The sequence below is a fragment of the Pleurodeles waltl genome, chromosome 3_1 (genome assembly GCF_031143425.1).
Source record: "Pleurodeles waltl isolate 20211129_DDA chromosome 3_1, aPleWal1.hap1.20221129, whole genome shotgun sequence".
Taxonomy (NCBI): domain Eukaryota; kingdom Metazoa; phylum Chordata; class Amphibia; order Caudata; family Salamandridae; genus Pleurodeles; species Pleurodeles waltl.
Window position 1 is genome coordinate 884105965 of NC_090440.1, and position 19787 is coordinate 884125751.

The window sequence follows — 19787 nt, forward strand, 5'->3', positions numbered from 1 at the left end:
TGTAAGGCCTGACAGAGCGGTGACTTACCCATATTGCATACAGTGTTAGTGGGCATGACACTCATGGTGCGTGCCATGTTGAGTTTGCTTCTTTGAGTTCACCTTGTAATGCACTTGCATTGGTAGTCCGCATGAGGCTGGTGTGGGGCCTCTCAGAAAGGCACAATTGGTGCTGCAGCTCTGAGGGGCCCTCTTCAGTACCCATGCCCTAGGTACCAGGTATATAATTTCTAGGGACTTACAAAGGTGGCTGAAGTGCCAAAAATAGTACAGTTTTGTGGAAAGAGATCTGGCCCTGGGAACATGTTTAGCAGTGGCCCAGGGCCCTTAAAGTTTGCAGGCTAAAAATGGGGTACTATCATGTCAAAAGAGGCCCTTTTTCACAGCTTTAACTTGCACCCCCGTAATGCACTGCTTATGACCTCACATATTACATCACTCATGTCACCCTTACAGTCACTAACACACCCACTCACTCATCCATACAAGCACTCACACGCTCACCCATGCAGCAAGTTATACACTCACTTACCAATGCAAACACTGACACACCCAGTGACTAACTGATACAGCTACTCACACATCCACTCACTCTTCCATAAAGTCACTGACACTTCCACACATTTATGCATAAACCCACTAATACATTCACTGACTCACCCGTACACTCACTGACTGACCCACTCACTCATACAGTCACAAACACACTCCGTCACTCACCCATACAAGCACACATGCACTTACTCACCTGTACAGCCACGCCCACATTCATACAACCACTTACACTCACTGGATGATGTCATCAGTATTGTCAGCAGTGATGTCATTTGAGATGTCATCAGTGATGTCACTGACCATGTCATGAGTGCTGTAATATGTGAGGTCAGAAACAGTGCATTACGGGGACGTAAGTTATAGTTAGCTAAGGTAACTATAACTGCTGAATTGCACTGGTTTTGTACATGTAAAATGTGAGCCTAACTACAAGGTCCCCGTAACCTTTATTTTTTCAGTTAATTTCTATGGTTTTAAAATTGTATTTTCTAACTGTACTGTCCCTGTAACTTTTGTTTTTTTCAGTGAACATGTATATATCTAGATAAACATAGATAGATAAAGTTATATATATATATATATATATATATATATATATATATATATATATATATATATATATGTATATTATGTATATATATATATATATATGTATAACTCAAACTGTCTCAATCAGCCTCAACCATCACAAGTCTCTCTTCCCTCACCTTTCTAAGGTCCCATTTGAAACAGACTTTGGCATGGCAGAAAGTCCTTTCTACATTGCTCTAGCTTTGGCAGAAAGAGAGCTATGACTGCAAATTAATTAAAACGAAGCAGGCAGTGAGAGATTAGTTTGTGCTATTAAAAGTCTGGTGCCAATGAAACACTCGCAATAGTAAAATCGCCGACTGACAATTACATGCTTATTAAAGAAAAGTAAATTAAAGTGTTACTGAAATGCTATTTAAACAGTTTATCTTTCCCATTGTGGTTTATGTTTTATAAATGAGGCAGTGGGGCGTGGGGGGTGGTAAGCCGCTGCATACTCAATTATACGAGGCATTTAAATCCATAAAGGAATTCATAAAATGAGATATAATGAATACATAAGAAGAAGAACAAGGACAAAGCTAACACAAAGGAGCAGCAGCTCCTTCAATAGGATGGTAATTTCAGGCTCTGATTCGCCAGCAGGCTCTTTAAAGGAATGCCTTCAGTGATTGACAGGAAGGACTTTTACAAAGCCAAGACGTCCATGTCTAGCTGGTGGATTTTAAAGGTACAATTCTACAGGGCCGAACTGGAAAGTTAAATCACCCTTGGCGAACATGTTCAAACTCGCCTCACGCTGCAGAAGGCTGTTTATAACATTGATGCCCTTGGGGCATTTTGAATAGATCATAGTGGACCATACTGGTCTGAACGAAGCCCTCTCTCCTGCGGCCAAATGCGAAAGTGCCAGAAGGAGGCAGAATGTCCAAATTAGTCGTGGTTATGCCAGACTAATTTAAGAACCAGCCTACCTCTTTCATTATGGGCTTTAAATTTAAAATCTCTTGTATTTTTACTAATTATACATTGTGAAATCTTGCATTTACTCTCAAATATTACTTTTAAGTCACATATAGGCAACTGTTTAAAATTTGCACATTTGGACCGAAAATTTTGCACTGCTTACTTCCTTGACTGTGTGCTCCCACTATTTCACCATGCCTAATTCGTGCAAGTAAAAAACATGAGTGCTGGGACCCAAAGTTGTGTTCAGAAGCACATGATCAGTGATAATGAAATTTGGGTTGCTGAATACCAGCGTTCCATATTCTTTATTCAACCTTATTCCTCTTTAATCCACCACCGGACTGTCCCTGCATCTTTATTTCACTCTTGCAGATTATTTTTCATCCCTGCTTACTCACTTTGCCTCTGCTTTTTTTGTCTTCTTCCCCTATTTTGTGTTTTTTACTGTGGATCTGCACCAAAGTTTCATGAGGAAAAATAAAAAAACAGTCCCCAAAAATGAGTGTCAGTGGGCCACACCTGCAACCACTGGCTCCAATTAAGCACTATAATTTGCTCTGCTTAATAATGAGTGTTAGACCTGACCCTTGGTTTGGTTTTCCCCTGTGTTTTGCCTTCAGACCTCCTCTTTTTGCTGACTGCGTTTTTGCTGGCCTTAGGATTCTGTGCACTTTATCACTGCTAACTAGTGTTAAAGTGCGTGTGCTCTTTCCCAAAAACATGGTAGCATTGGCATATACCCAATTGACATGTTTAATGTGCCCAGGGCCTGTATATTAAATGCTACTAGTGGACCTGCACCACTGATTGTGCCACTCACTTAAGTAGCCCTTTAAACATGTCTCAGGCCTGCCATTGCAGAGCCCGTGTGTGCAGTTTTTAACTGCCATTTCCACCTGGCAAAATAAACCTTTTCCCAGAATCAAACCTTCTTTTACAGTCCATTTAAGTGACCCCTAGAGTAGACCCTAGAGAGCCCAGAGGCCATGGTTCAATGTATTTAAAAAGTAGAACACGTACTTTTTCGGTTTACATTCCCTGGTGGTGAAAAACGCTTAAATTCATTCTTCACCACTGCAAGGCCTATCTCTCCCATAGGTTAACATAGGAATCGATTTATTACACTTTATGTGTAATTTTCAAATGGGAAGAGATAACCCCTTCAAGTTTATTGTGTCCGGAATAACAATGCATCAAATCCTAACTTTTAAATTTCAATTCTGAAAATACCACATTTAGAAAGTTGGCATTTTCCTGCCTTAGCCATTTGGTGCCTGCAGCTTGTCTCTGTTCACATGATTGGGTGTTGTTGGCCATTGGGCTTTGTGCAAACGCCTAGACAACCACACACAACTAACTAGATGAGCCATCCTGAGCAGAATGGGAAGGAGGAGCTGCGCACAGCCTCACTTACACCTGAAAAGGCTGTGTCCTGTTCCCACACAAAGGACATACCTCTGTAGTTAGTCTGGAGCCAGGGCAGGGAGCCAAGACATATGTGCACTTCAAAGACATGTCTGTGAAGTCTCCCCCAAATCAAAGTCACCACTGGGTAAAAGAACTGGACCTCAGACACCATCACCTCTGGACCTGTGGATAATACTGTATGCCAGAGATAAGGACTTCTGTGCTGCTGAAGGACTGCCACTCTGCTGGTCTTCACACTGCCTGACTCATTGTCTGCTGCCCATTAAAGGTGGCCCTACCGTGCTTTCCAGTGGAACCAGGCCATCATCTCTGCTGGGCAGCACATCCCAGAGAAGAACTGACTCACCACCTCGGTTGAGCTGTGCATCCTTGAGCAGAATGGAGACATGACTGCTGCTGCATGGATTAGACCTAGCACAGGAGATTTGCATCACTGATGAACCCCAAATCTTCAATTTGATACATTGTTTCTGAACTCCCTTATGTGTGATGCTTCCCGGAGCAGGTTCTTGCATCTCACATCGAGGGTGGCCTTGACGATGATGCCGAAGGTCTACTCTGCAGCTTTAATGCTCATCAGAACTGACGTATCGTCTCGACTGGGCAGTGCATCTCTGGCACCGACCTTCACATTGCAGGCCCTGACAACAGGGTCTTTGACATCAAGGCGACAGGACCTCACATCCAAACCGTGCTGCATCTTGGAACCCACGCAACACCTCTGCTGCACGACACATCTTTGAATCGGATCCACACAATGCTCCACAGCCAGGATTTAAGGTGCTTTGTTGAGGGGCCTACTTGGGTCCCTGTAGACAGCCTGCACTACATCACCCGAACTAGTGACTTTGTCCAGGTCTGGTATGACCAGATATCCCCAGTTGGTGATTTTTGCTTTTAAACACTATTCAACAGTTTATTCTTAACACTTCAAACTTAAGTTCTAGTGATTGGAATTTTGTCATTTTGGTCTTGTTTCATTTATTAAATTGTTATATTTTTCTAACCTGATGTGGGGTCCTTTTTATGTGGTGTTTTCACTGTGTTACTGTATGAGGTGTTTCACAAATATGTTACACATTACCTTCAAGTTAGACTGCTCTGTGCCAAGCCAACAAAGGGTGAGCACAGGTTAATTTGGGGTTTGCTTGTGCTCTCCCCTGACAAAAACAGTGGTTACTGCTTTCCCAGGGCTCATGCCCCATCAACCAACAACCCAATTTCTCACAATGGGTCAGATATGGATTTTGTTTTAGTCACTCTGAAATGGTCAGGACTAGAGCCAATGTTTAGGCAAAAACTCTAGTGCCAATCCTTTCTATGACCCACATTGGCAGAAGCACAGCTATTAATAGTGCAAGAGGTGCAGATGCACCAATGTTTGGGTTACTTAGGGCCCAGGGTCTTCTATGCACCCTAGATTATGGCTGTACTTTATTATCTGTCCAGAAAATAAGACTCCTATTGTGCTTGCTTGCATTAGGTTCCCTGGTATCCTGTGTTAATATTGATAACCGTGGATAGATTCAACCTACACAAATTAGAATTAGAGCAGTGAGGTATAAAAAGGGGTTATTTTCCTCCAAGAGACTCAAGAGTTACATATGAGAACAAGGCTTGACTTGCCTATGATCTTTTTTGGAATCCTTACATGGAAAATGCCTCTTGATGATAGCTACCATTTACAGGTTTATCATATTACAATTGCCTAGTCAAATCCTCCTCCCTTCCACCTAATTTCTTAAGTCACTAACAGCAAAGACCAATTGAGAAACTGAGAAGGTTGATAGAAGAGTAGAGTATGAGCCTCTAAAAAATGCGTAATTGAGTCCTGCTCCTTTTGTTCTCAACTCATTAGGTATGGGCTTCTGGACCCATCCTTAGCTGCCTGAGAGATGCCTACTTTGTCTTCAAATATAATTTAAATAAATTACTTGGGGCTTCATTACAGGTCACCAGTTATTTGGTAAAAAGATACTAAGGAGCCAGAATATCTGACACCATATGGTATTCCACCCAAATGGGGCATTATGATTTATTCCAGCCGGAACGGAGATTAACATGTAAAAATCAAATGTCTTTTCTAACATACACTTCCACCTTCCAGGCTGAATAATTATGTGCTCTGTTCTTCTGCTCTTTACTTGCTGTGAGCAGGTTGTAGATAGCAACATGGTGCTAGGTGGCAGGTTAGGTAGTGGGAGAGGTACAGGTCAGGGGTTGGAGGTGATAGGCTGTGTGCGGCATGCCAGTTTGTGGTCCAGTGAATGGAGTATTGACTGGAGAGGGCTGGCGAGGGCACTGTCTGTAGCCTATTCCTATTCCTCTGCTTGGTTCTACTGGTTGCACTTGAGGATACTGCTTTGGGAAGCTCTTACTGAAGGCCTCACAATCATGCTTTTAATGCCCATCACCCCCAGTCTCCCCTTCAATGTTACTTATTCATCAGCGAAATTCATAGAGTAACTTGCGTCTTTGTGCTTTATGACCAAGGGATGATCTTGACTCCAATAATGGTTGTGCAAAATTACTGAACTTTGTTTCTGCTAATTTCCTGAAATTGAGGGGAAAATGTAGACTTTAGATGAAATATGTGAAGGCTTTTAAAAGAATCAGAAGCCATCACAGTATATATTTATATCTATACACTGAAAAAACAAAGGTTACAGAACGTTATACGTAGGGTCTGCAGCATAGTAAAGGGGGAGGTGGCATGCAACCCCCTTCCTGTGGGACCCCTTCCCCAGGGGCCTGGCACTATAGTAAAGGAAGAGGGGACACTTGCCCCCCATTGGGCCAATATTGGCACTGGAAAACACATCCCCCCTCAATGCCCAGTACTATATTCAGTGGGGAAGGGGGACAAGTGGCCCCCCTCCCTGGCTTATGATGGCCCAGGGTATTGTATGCCCTGTGACCTGGAACTATAATATAAGGGCAAGGGCACTCAGCCCCCATTTCTGGGCCGATTTTCATCAAACATTTAAATGCAAATATTACATTGATATTATCAATGATGCTATCAAAGATGTCATGAGTGTTGCAATTATTTGTGCATGGCGAGGGCACGAGTTATAGTTACCTTAGGGCACAAGTTATAGCTACTTGAGATAACTCTTAACTATAACTGGTGAATTTCTATGGTTTAGTACACTTAAAATGTGAGCCTTACAATAGCGTCCCTGTAACCTTTAGTGTTTTAAGTGAGTTTCTATGTTTTTTAAATTCTATTTTCTAACTATAATGTCCCTGTAACCTTTTTTTCAGTGAACTTCTGTTTTTTTTTAAAAGTAATTTTCATTACTATACATTAATCCAACCACTACTGTGCACAGCAGCAGTTAGTCACAGAGCCTGGCCTGAGGTGAGGCCCTGAGGTCAACCCCTGTAACCACTCAACCCTGCCTGGACCCCTCCCCAGGCCGATCTCGGCCCCAGAAACCCCGTACCCTGGAGTCCGGTCTAAACATTTAAGATTTTTTTTAGGGAGGTGGGCCATGTGTTCCCCCCCAGGCCAATCTCAGCCCCGGGGACTCAATCCCCGAGGCCAGACCTATTTTTTTGGGGGGGTGGGAGGGGGCTCTGTGGCCCTCCTCCCAAGTCCAATCTCCACCCTAGTGACCCCATACCCTGGAGCCTGGCCTTCTAAAAAATTTTGGGAGGGCCGCGCAGCCCCCCCGCCCAGGTCAATTTTGGCCCCAGGGATGCCATTCCCCAAAGCCCTGGCTAAATATTATGGGTTTTTTTAGGGGAGGGGAGCCACACAGCCCTCCTCCCAAGGCCAGTCTTGTTCCAGAGGATGCCATGGCCTGGCTTAATAATTTTTGTTTTGGGAGGGGGTCCACATGGGCCCTCTCTCAAGGGACGATCTCGTCCCCATGGACCGCGCCACCCTGGGCCCAGCCATGTGACCTGGGTGACCCCCAGGGCACCAAATCACAATGTTGGGGACTGTGGGGGGAGCCTGAAGGCCCCCACGGTCCCAGCTGGCTCCTTACCTCCAGCGGGGGCCAGCATTGCTGTCACAGAGAGGGAGCTGCTTAAGCAGGTCCCTCTCTGTGATAGCAATTGTTTTCTCTGTCTCCCTGCCTGCATCTCCACGGGCATGGAGACAGAGGAATCCTCTGCTCGCAGCAAGGGAGAGCTGTTTGACAGCTCACCCTCGCTGTGAGCAGAGTGTAGCTTGCCAGCAGCTGTCAAAGCTGCAGCCAAGCCACAGCAAACAGCTATGTCCTGGTTGGACACACTGGGGCATAGCAGTATATATAGCAATGGAAAAATCAAAGGTTACAGGGACGTTATAGTGGGCTCACATTTTAAACGTACAAAACCATAGAAATTCACCTGTCATAGTTAGTTATTTCAAGTAACTATAACTTCCGCCCTATGGTAATTAAAACTCGTACCCCTGCAATGCATCTGATCAATAATTTTACTGCAGATGTTACACTGACATTATCAATGATGTTATTAAAGATGTCATGACGGATGTAATTTGAGGGGTAATTAGCAGGGCATGGCGAGGGCGCGTGTTATAGCCACCCTGCATTTCTTTAAACACATTCTTCCCCGGGGAGGTGGAGGTCATTTGAGATGTCATGAGTGATGTCATCAGTGATGTCACTGATGACCATGTCATGAGTGATGTAATATGTGGAGTCATAAGCAGTGCATTACGGGTGCCCAAGTTATAGTTAGTTCAGGTAACTATAACAGAACATTTCTATGGTTTTGTGTGTGTCAAATGTGAGCCTAACTTTAACACCCATTTAACCTTTGTAGTCGTTCAGTGAATTTCTTATTTTTTAAAATTTTATTTCCTAACTATAAGGTCCCTGTAACCTTTGATTTTTTCAGTGAATTTCTTAGGTTTTGTAAATTCTATTTCCTCACTATAACATCCCTGGGACCTTTGGTTGTTTTGGTGGATTTCTAAGGTTTTCTTTAATTAAAAGTCCTAACTATACCCTTCCTGTAACTGTTTTTTTCTTGTTGGTTATATAATTTTAAAATATGTATAAAATATGATAGAGCAAGTACCATTACATGTTCAAGAAGCCATAGCTATTTGTTTCTCACTAACTGTTAGTGGTGTAAAGTAAATAAGAAAGAGTGGTTTTCTATATTTAACAGTTGAAAATGTTTTACCCATAAAACAATTAGACTGTGGTAAGTGTTAGACAAGTTTTCTAAAAATATATATCTCAGGAGAGGGTGGTAGTACTAAGAAAAGAAATATATTGTCATCTCTTTTAGAGTCAGAGGATAAATGGAAACAGTGATAGACAGCAGTTTGGGAATGTGCTTTTTACAACTACTTGTCCTGAACACTGGGAAGAGCCAACCCACTTGGAAACCTTATTGTGAAGAATATATATTTATATTATAGTATAATGTAGCTTCCTTAGATTTTTTCAATAAAATTATTTGGAGTCATGCACCAGTCCCGATCCTCTGTGGAGGGTATGCGACTCCAGTGTAGTTTTAGTACCATGAAAATACATACATAGACAGAGTGAACAATTACTTTTCGACAAGAGCTTTTCTAGTTATTTAATAAAAATGTTGGGAAACCGGGAAAAAAGTAGTTTTATGATAGTTTTAGTGGAAATTGCGTATCTAGCCAGAACATATTTCCAGAATAGCTGAGCATACGAGAGTGGGACTTTGGATTTTGCCTGGTGTTTTTTTGCTTTTTTCTTTACAGAAAAAATTGCATCTGCACCTGTAGATCTCCATTAGGAAGAAGACAACATTTTGGTGCAATAAGAAGATCCCCCTAAAAAAAAGGAAAACATTGTATGGGATGCCAGGAAGGTGACCTGCATTTTGTGCCAAAAGTGCTTTCATGAGGGAACGACAAGAAATACTCTTGTGGTAAATATAGTATGTATAAGCATCTCAGTACTATACATGCAAGTCGATTGGCAAGAGCAAAAATGAAGAGGCTGTAGACTGCACAAAGAAGGATGACATTTCTAGCAATGAGCACAGCACATGTTGTCAATGTGCCACCTGTTCTTCCTAAGTTTTCCATGGTTAGAATATTTTGACCTCAGTGTACTGTAACTGTGAGTGTAGGAGTCCAAGTGGCCCCTAAACCTCTGCAGATAATAAATGCACACCATTGTGAATGTTTTTGTTTTTAAATACAAGCTGAGTTTGTTGTTTTTATAGCATGTTGTTTAAAAAGACATTGCCTTTTTTCTGTAAAGAAATAAAAAAACCAAAACATTCAAAATAGTTTAAACCCCCCCAACAAAATCTTTGTTAAAAAAGGTTCTTCTCAGAACCACTTACTACATTTAAAGAAAGACATATTATATGTTTTATTTATGTCTGTTATACTGTAAATGTTGTGAATAAGTGATTCACTAAGTGTATGAGTGGTGTATTCTTGAGAGAGTATGCACATTAGCATTATATACATGACTGAGTGTCTTAGTAGAGTATACATGAGTTGTTTTATAGGTTAGTCAGTGGTTGCATGATTAGGTGTATGGGTGACTAAGACAGTGTATACGTAGCTGTACGGGTTACTGAATAGATAAATGAGTGGGTGTATGAGCATGTGAATGTGTGCTTGAGTGACTGTATGGGTGAGAGCCTGGGTGCCTGAGTAGTTGTATGAGTGAGTGAAAGGTGTGTGAATGAGTGTATGGGTGAGTTACTGGGTGCCTGAGTAGTTGTATGGGTGAGCACTTTGGTGCATGAGTGGCTGTATGGATGACTGATAGGGTGAATGTGTGGCTGTATGGATGATGGATAGGGTGCATGAGTGGCTGTATGGATGACTGATAGGGTGCATGAGTGGCTGTAGGGATGAATGAATGGGTGCATGAGTGACTGTATGGGTGAGTGAGTGAGTGCATGAGTGGCTGTATGGTGAGGAAATGGGTGCCTGAGTGACTGTATGGGTGAGTGAGTTGGTGTATGAGTTATTGGATAGGTGAGTGAGAGGGTATAGTATTTGCTTTATGGAAAGGCAAGTCGATGTATGAGTGGTTCTATGTGTGACTATGTTAGTGTATCCATGGTATATGCGTGAGTGAGTATACCAGTGATGTGCACGTGTTAGTTAGTGATAGTATATCTATTTAAATGAATAACTGAATGACTGACTTAATGTGTAAGTGATGTATATACAGCTGTGTGAGTACTTACATAGCACACTGACTGAGTGTTTGTGTTAGAAACTGTATAGGTCAGTAACCAGACAACACACTGCTGGCAACTCATAAAGAATACTGTATAAGAATAAAGAAGGTTTAATTTGTGTCTGAAATGAATATTGTTACGCCACTCCTACTATCTTCAAAGTTTTGATGGCATATGTCTCCAAATATTGTTGAAAAAAACATAAATATAAATAAGTTAGCATCATGCTTATAAGACATGTAAAAGAAAGCAGTATACATTAATTATGCAATAGCAGTACATGAGAATTTACTAAAACATTTTATTTTCCCTCTTTCCTATTCTCAGTCTTTATACTAGTACATATAAACAGAGTATTGTATATTCATCATTCAACAGTGGGGAAAAAAATCATACAGATTGTAGAAAAAACATATCTTCACAGTATTTCACTACAAGTAAGTGATACGGTGAATTGCACTCACTACAATTTTTGCATTATTTAATTAAGCCACACTTTGTAAACTAATTAAAAGACCATATGGCAAAAACAATTTGGTTATTGTAAAAGCAAGAACAAAACTATGTAGAAATATAGGGGGTCATTCCGACCTCCGCCAGAAGACCGTACCGCGGTCGAAAGACCGTACCGCGGTCGAAAGACCGCGGCGGTCATTCGGAGTTTCCCGCTGGGCTGGCGGGCGACCGCCAGAAGGCCGCCCGCCAGCCCAGCGGGAAACCCCCTTCCATGGAGCCGGCGGAGTGCAAGGGGTGCGACGGGTGCAGTTGCACCCGTCGCGATTTTCAGTGTCTGCTTGGCAGACACTGAAAATCTTGGTGGGGCCCTGTTAGGGGGCCCCTGCAGTGCCCATGCCATTGGCATGGGCACTGCAGGGGCCCCCAGGGACCCCACAACACCCGTTCCCGCCAGCCAGGTTCTGGCGGTCAAAACCTCCAGAGCCAGGCTGGCGGTAAGGGGGTCGGAATCCCCATGGCGGCGCTGCCTGCAGCGCCGCCATGGAGGATTCCCTTGGGCAGCGGGAAACCGGCGGGACACCACCGGTTTCCCGTTTCTGACCGCGGCGGTATCGCCGCGGTCAGAATGCCCATGGGAGCACCGCCAGCCTGTTGGCGGTGCTCCCGCGGTCGTTGGCCCTGGCAGTCCATGACCGCCAGGGTCAGAATGACCCCCATAATCTGCAGTTGAATTGTGCATATTGTTTTTTAGATATTAACCCTGATAGGCGAAATGATCTCTGAAACAATGACAATCTACATAGTGAGAAAACCATATATTCATTGTCTTCCAGAAATCGTCTGAAAATATTTTGTCAAAACATTTTTTGGTCACACTTTTTTATTAGTTTGGCAGACTTAAGTAAAGAAAGCGGTCAGACTGGATTTCAGTGGTAGATGAGAAAGAGCAATCTTCACACTCATGGATCCAGATATAACTGAGTCCAAATATATCATTAATATTTACATCTTTTTCTTCTTGTAAAACTTCAATGATCACTATAATACATTTGTGTGCTTCTTGTTGAGCGTTTGGAGTAAATACTACAGATCCACTATATTTGTCTACTAGTTCTCACATGCCTGAAGCAAATTGTGTTACACTTCTGTCACGAGATAAGAATTGTAGGCAATGTAATATTGGTGTGCACAGTGTGTTCCATGGTTTTTCTTGGATCACATTTACAGCATGTGGTAAATGGAAGAGGATAGTGAGAACAACATTAGCATAGCAGTTTACACCATTAGTGCTATCCAACTGGTAACCTACAATATCTCCTTCCTTTTCCAGTTTTCTTTTCTTGACACATTCTTCTTTAGCTTTCCTTTCTGTTTTTTGTGTGATTTTCTTTGATTGTTTTGTCAGTTTCTGCTTAGGACATAATACCCTTTTTCAAAGGATACTGTCCTATATGAGGAGCAAATGTACTTCTTAATCTGTTGTAATCTCACACAATGTACATCTGCACTAAGCTCCTTCTCATCAAAATCAACCAGAAACAAACCAGATAATGTTCAAACTCATGACAATGCAACATATGACATTCCTTCTTTAAAAATTATACTTCCAATATTAATAAATGCAGCATCAACACTTAAGCCTTGAGACTTGTAGATAGTTCCAGCAATATATGCAAGACAGACTGGAACCTGTTTTTGACAGACATACAAATCTTTCACAAGCAAAAACCGTACAACACATCATTTAGTTTGCTGAATGCCATCAACCTCATCAAACTTTCTAGCTAAGAATTCAATGTCATCATGGTTAGGAAAATTAATTAAATCAACAACTTTACCCATGACACCATTTACCATTTCTTCTTCAACATTTAAATTACATCTTAAAATTACCCTACAGTTTAGTTCTTCAGAATGTTCCACACTCCATGTCAGAGGCTTAACACACATTTTTCACAAGTCTCTTCATGTGAAGGAGTTTTGAGAACAGGCAGTCCTCCAAATAATAAATTGTATTCAGTTTTTAATATATCTTGCAATCTTATGTGAACAAAAGCAAGTATTCGATTTGAAGCCATGCTTACCTCGTCAATAATCAAAAGCTTCATTTTCTTTAAAACTCTTGCCACCTCATGACAAGCTTCACCAGATAACTTCTGGTATTCCAGTTTATTGTCATTCTCAACCAATAGCACAAGTAGTCTATGTAAAGTTATTCCTTTGATATTGTGTGCAGCTAATCCTGTAGGTGCTGTTACTACACATGATAAAATTGAATCAGTAGTTTTCTGAAGGTAAGGAGCGATGACTTTAATTAAAAAGCTTTTTCTAGTATCAGCTTGATCACTAATATATAACAGCATTGACTTGAAGGATGAGCAATAGCATTATATCTTGTCATGAACAAATCCATGTTCTATTTTGTCTTTTACTTCAATATAAATGTCTTTATGTTCATTGTTGATTTGTCCAACTAACTGTTCTAGATCTACAGGTTTCTGTCTATCTTGTTTGATTGCAGTTTCCACTTCATTCATAGGTATTGCAGCTTCATTTCTAGTAATAGGTTGTCCGAGAGGATTCTGGCTTAAAGCTGCTGAACTTTGGCTGCTTTGAGAACTATCCTTAGCTACCTCAGCAATAATAATTATTTCCTGTTGCATCTCTTCATTTAACATTTTTAGATAGTTTGGAACACTGAATACCATCTTTTAACAGCATTAAGACATTCAGGTCCTCATTACAACGTGGCGGTAAATGCCGCCTATCGCCGTGCTGATGGCCGCCAACATACCGTGCCCGTGGCGGTATTCCGCCATTGGTATCATGACCCACACTAAGAATTCCACCACTATATAGACACCCACACAAGTCTGCCACAGCAAAGGTCAGTGATAAACTGGCGATAGCAAAACCCACACCATTACACCAACAGGAATATGCCCACAGTATCGAGACCCACGAATCACTACGGCGGTCTTTCAACCGCGATAAACCATTGGCGGTACACACTGCCGTGCTCAAAATACACACACTAACAAAACTACACCACCTTGGACAATTCAAACTACACACACCTGACACACATACACACACCACACACACACACAACACTATAAAGCACACACCCACATTACCCACAACCCCTTACAGCAAAAAAAAAGATATCAAGTAGAGAGAGACAGGCCAGGAGCACCCAATCAATCAGAGGCACAGAACACCATCACCCATACACCATTCACACACATCACAGCATACACGACAACACATCACCCTACACATCACCCCACACATCCTCACACATATCACTTGCACCACATCCATGGCACCCGAAAGACACCCCACATTTTCTGAGGAGGAGCTAAGGGTCATAGTGGACGAAATCATCTGGGTAGAGCCACACCTATTCGGATCACAGGTGCAGCAGACGTCCATTGCAAGGAAGATGGAGCTATGGCGGAGAATCGTGGACAGGGTCAATGCCGTGGGACAGCACCCAAGAACCAGGGATGACATAAGGGAAGAGATGGAACGAACTATGGGGGAAGGTGCGTTTCGTGGTAGCAAGACACCAGGTAGCAGTACAGAAGACTGGCAGTGGACCCCCACCTCCTCCCCCACAATTAACAACATGGGAGGAGCAAGTCTTGGCAGTCATGCATCCTGAAGGCCTTGCAGGAGTAGTAGGAAGACTGGACTCTGGTAAGTCAAATCTTAACTACTTTATCCCCCCACCCTAACTGCATGCCATCACAAACTTCTACCCCTACCCTCACCCCATCACTCTATTACCTCACATATACCCCACTAACACAACCCACTCATCCCAATACCAAGCCCTGGATGCAACACCAATGCATGGACACCCATCACAAACCTGCATGGACACCCATCACCACAGCATGCCCAGTAGAGAGACTCACCCAGCCCACAAAATCACCACTGACACAAGGCCAAGCAGACAGGGAAATCACAATCATACAGGGAAACACACCCATGCACAAGATGGCACATGCAGACACATTAACAATGGATATCCATCCCCACAGGACCCATGCTCCACATCCTCGGACAGGAGGTGCCAGCCACATCCAGTCCCCCCCCCCCTGAAGAGGCCCACAGTGATGACAGCAGCTCTGCACACTTGGTACAGGATGACCAACCTGGCCCATCCGGAACCTCTGGACAGTCGGTTCCCCTGCCACAGTCCCAACCCACCACAGAGCCTCCCCCCTCAGGAAACACCAGCACAGGACCCACCCAGCGGGCCCATGCCACTGTCCCCATGACACGTCAATCAGCAGTGTGTCCACCACTACAGGGACCCCAGGCAACCCCAAAAACCCAGGACGATCAGGGACCTGGGGTCAGTGGCAGTGGGCACACGATTCGGGGGACAGAGGCACAGGACAACAGAGAAGCTGGGAGGACTGCTGTGCGACAGGGGGAGGACAGGCCCAGGGAACCCACTCTCCACGAGACACTCTCCAACATCCTGGGAGTATACCACCCAGGAGACGATGAGCCAGATACTGGCCAAGTTGTAGGAGACCCGGCGGCTGCAGGAGGGACAGTACCTGGGGATCAGGGATAACAAAAATCTAAACCAAGTAGAAAACGGGGCCCCTAAATCAATAAAGAGAGAGATCAAGGGTAATCTACCAGAGGTATAACAACATCCCTCTCTTGTATAATGTCATAAACAAAGAATTATTTGTCATCAAAATTAATATTATCAAACATTTCTCCGAGGGGGGGACAAATGCCACATGTGTACAGTCAATGGCACCAATGATGTTGGGGATATGTCCCAGGGCATAAAAGTCAGCCTTTACTGTGGGCAAATCCTCCACCTGGGGGAACACGATGTAGCTGCACATGTGTTTCAGCAGGGGAGACAACACTCTGGTCAACACGTTAGAGAACATTGGCTGAGTCATCCCTTATGCCATAGCCACTGTTGTTTGGAAGGAACCACTTGCCAGGAAATGTAGCACTGACAGGGCCTGCACTAGAGGGGGGATTCCTGTGGGCTGGCGGATAGCTGACATCAGGTCTGGCTCCAATTGTCCACACAGTTCTTATATAGTGGCACAATCAAGTCTGTAGGTAATGATAATGTGTCTGTCCTCCATTGTCCCAAGGTCCACCAGGGGTCTGTACACCGGTGGATGCCGCCATATCATATTCCGCCTCAGCGGTTGAAGCCTATGGAAGAGAACGGTGAGCAGAGGATCTTATTCACACATCTATTGCACTAATGATGATTTGTTTACTTTACAGAAACAGTATGTGAACTGGAGAGTCAGTTGATGTGCCAATGTCTGCTGTGACGCAGTTAGGTGCCATGCCCTGTGACCCCTGAAATGGCAGCTGCCTGACCTGTCAGGAGGGACAAGTGAAATGAGGTAATTGCGCTCGCGTTGTGTACCGTCGCAGTAGGCGGTCGATGACCGCTGTACAAAATCGCATTGGTTATCATTGGGCCCTATGGGTTCCAGGAGCGAATGGCGATGTACGCCGACGGTATACACTGCCGCGGACGTCACCACCATTTTCTATCTAATCACTCACTTGCTACCTGACCTTCAACAGGAGAGGACCTATACTGCAAGTGCTGCTGTGACCTGTGTCTGGAACCAACCATGGCTCATGTGTCTGGGGAAAGGGCCCCTGCATTCACTGTGGTGGAGTTGTAGAAACTGGTGGATAGGGTCTTACCCCAGTACACATTACTCTACTGTCCTCCAGACAAACAGGTGAGTAAACTGTGAGCATGATGCGTAGGCCATGAATATAGGGATTGCTGTGTGTGTAAGCCACATGTGAGGGGGCAGAGGTGTCCTGGCCAGAGTGCAGCATGTAAGGTGGTCAATGTATGTGCGTCAGGGGATGGGTGGGATCTGGTGGGCGATGTGTCTGATGGTCCGTACGGGTGACTAATTCCCTTTTCTGCTGTCTTTTCCCTGCAGGTCAGTGCCCACCAGAAAAAGGGTATTTGGTGTGCCATCACCAAGGAGGTGCGGACCCTGGGGCTCTTTGACAGGCAGAGCACCCACTGCCTCAAGAGGTGGGAGGACCTGCACCGCTGGGCAAGGAAGACGGCGGAGGCCCAGCTTCCCAATGAGGAAGGGGTGCCTGTCGCACCATGACCCCCCTGATGTTCCGCATCCTGGCGGTGGATGGGCGCTTGAAGGCATCACAGTAGCAACAAGGGGGTGAGTACAGAATCTGAAACCTGACTTTGTGCGCGTTAGGAGGTACCTGGGTGGGGGATGTGCGCTGTGGGTGCCCCTAGGCCAGGGCGAACATGGCAGGGTAGGTCCCATGTTGGGCAGGCTTTGGACCACTCCTACCCCAATAGAGTAAGTGGGCATCTACTACTGGGCAGAGTCCTGTGGGTTTCTGGCGTGCAGATAATGACGTTAGGCATTGTACCCCATGGGCTGGTGACTGTCTTAGTAAATGGTTGAGCATGGCCTAGTGCACAGGGCTGCTCCCTTTGTGTTGTGTACACCAACTGTAGTGGTGTTGCTGGCATTGACCAAATGTTTCCTCTGTCTATTCCCCCCCCCCTTTTTGTTTTGCCACCTTGTCCTTATGTGCACTATCATCATCTGGCGGAGGAGCAGAGCCACCACTGACGGAGGGAGCTGCATGTCACATGGGCCTGGAGGCTGAATCCACAGAGGGTGAGGGCACCAGTGGGACGGAGGACGAGGAGAGCACCATGACAGGGACAGGAGGGGAGACCACAGACAGCAACTCCTCCTCCGATGAAGCTCCCTGGTGGTGGCAGACACCTCTGTGCCCACGCCAAAAACAGGTACAGCCGCCACCCCCCCACCAGCACTGCCCTCTCATCAGCCCCTCAGTGTGTTTCCTGTGCCTGCTCACCCAGGACGGTGGGCATCTCCTTCACCCCAAGCACCTCAGGCCCTGCCCCAGTCAGCCTTGCTGCCCTCAGTGAGGAGGCTATTGACCTCTTGACATCTCTCACTGTTGGACAGTCAACCATTCTGAATGCCATCCAGGGTGTCGAGAGGCATTTGCAACAAACAAATGTATAACTGGAGGGCATTCACTCTGGCGTGGCGGCCCAACAGACAGCATTTCAGAATCTGGCCTCCACACTGATGGCATCCCTAGTCCCTGTGTCTAGCCTCCCCCTCCAACTTCCTCTACCCAGACCCAATCCCCTCAACCCCAGCCTAACCCAAGCACACCTTCAGACCAACATTTACCCAAATCACCACACAAAAGTGGCTCAGGCAAACATAAGCACCACACTTCATCTTGCAAGCACTCACACAAGCACCATACCCATGCAAACACACCATCCACTGCCTCCACTGTGCCTCCCTCCTCCTCTTCGTCCACCTCCCTCCCAGTAGCGTCTACACTCACACTTGCATGCACCACATCTTCATCCACTGCCTCCATCACCAGCATGCCCATCACAACACACCCCTTTCAAGCAGTCACCTCCCCACCACCATGCACACGCCCCCTGTGTCCTCTCCCAGTGTGTCTGTGACCCCTCCTCCCAAAGTACACAAACGCAAGTACCCACCCACTGAACAGGCATCCACCTCACAACAGCATCCAGGCCATGCACCTTCATCCAAACTCAGCAGACAGACACCTCCTACAACCACTCCCTCGTCCTCCACTCCCAAACCCTCTCCATCTTTCCATCCCAGTGTGTCTAAAAACCTTTTCCTGGCCAACATTGACCTGTTTCCTTCCCCTCCCCCGTCTTTCCCCTCAGGCCAGGGTGTCCAGAACCCAGGCCAGCACCTCAGGTACCAAGTCAGCGTCCACTGTGGTACCTGCAACTCCCAGAGGCTCAAAGGGGGCACCCGTCAGGCCAGCCAGTGTGCCACCGACCCCTGAAAAGTACCAAACCATTCCGCCACCTGCCAAAGTGAAGAAGGGAACAGCATGCAACAAGAGCAAGGAGCACGACCCACCCAGCAAGGCCTCCTCCAAAACTCCAGCTGCCAGAACCAAGGTCCCAACAGCATCTGCCAAGATGAGGAAGGGGCAGAAAAGCCAAGGCAAGGCACTTCAGGCGTTGGAGGCTTCAGGTGAGGGTCTGGTGGCCACCATCAGAACCGACAGCCCCACCACCTGTACCGTGGGCAGCACCGCCAGCATCCCCGCTGCAAGCACCGCCACCTGCACCACCGCTGCTACCACTACTGTCAGCAGCAGCATCCCCAGTGGCCAGAAATCTGAGGCTGCAGAAGACAGGCGTGTGCCTCACTCCATCACTGGCAGCACCGGCACCTGCACCACAGCCAGCACTGCCAGCATCCCCACTGAAAGCACTGCCACCTACATCGCTTACAGTAGGACCACTACCAGCAGCAGCAGCACCAGTGTGCATCTGTCTGAGGCTGCAGGAGATGGGCCGGAGCCTGCAGCACCCCCACCAGCACGGGCACTACCACCAGTTTGCAACCTTAGTCGCCGCAGGATGGAGTCTGGCCCTTCCTCCATGGAGTATCATGCTATCTGGTCCTGCAAATCTCGTTCCTCAGACACCCAGGTGAGGGAATGTGAACTGCCACACCCCAGCTGCTGCATCACTGGGCAAAAAGCCCCCTCCAGAACCAGTTGAGATCTGCATCCACTCACCCTTTTCTTGGCAGGATGAAGCACACTGGCTACAAAGCTCCCTCCAG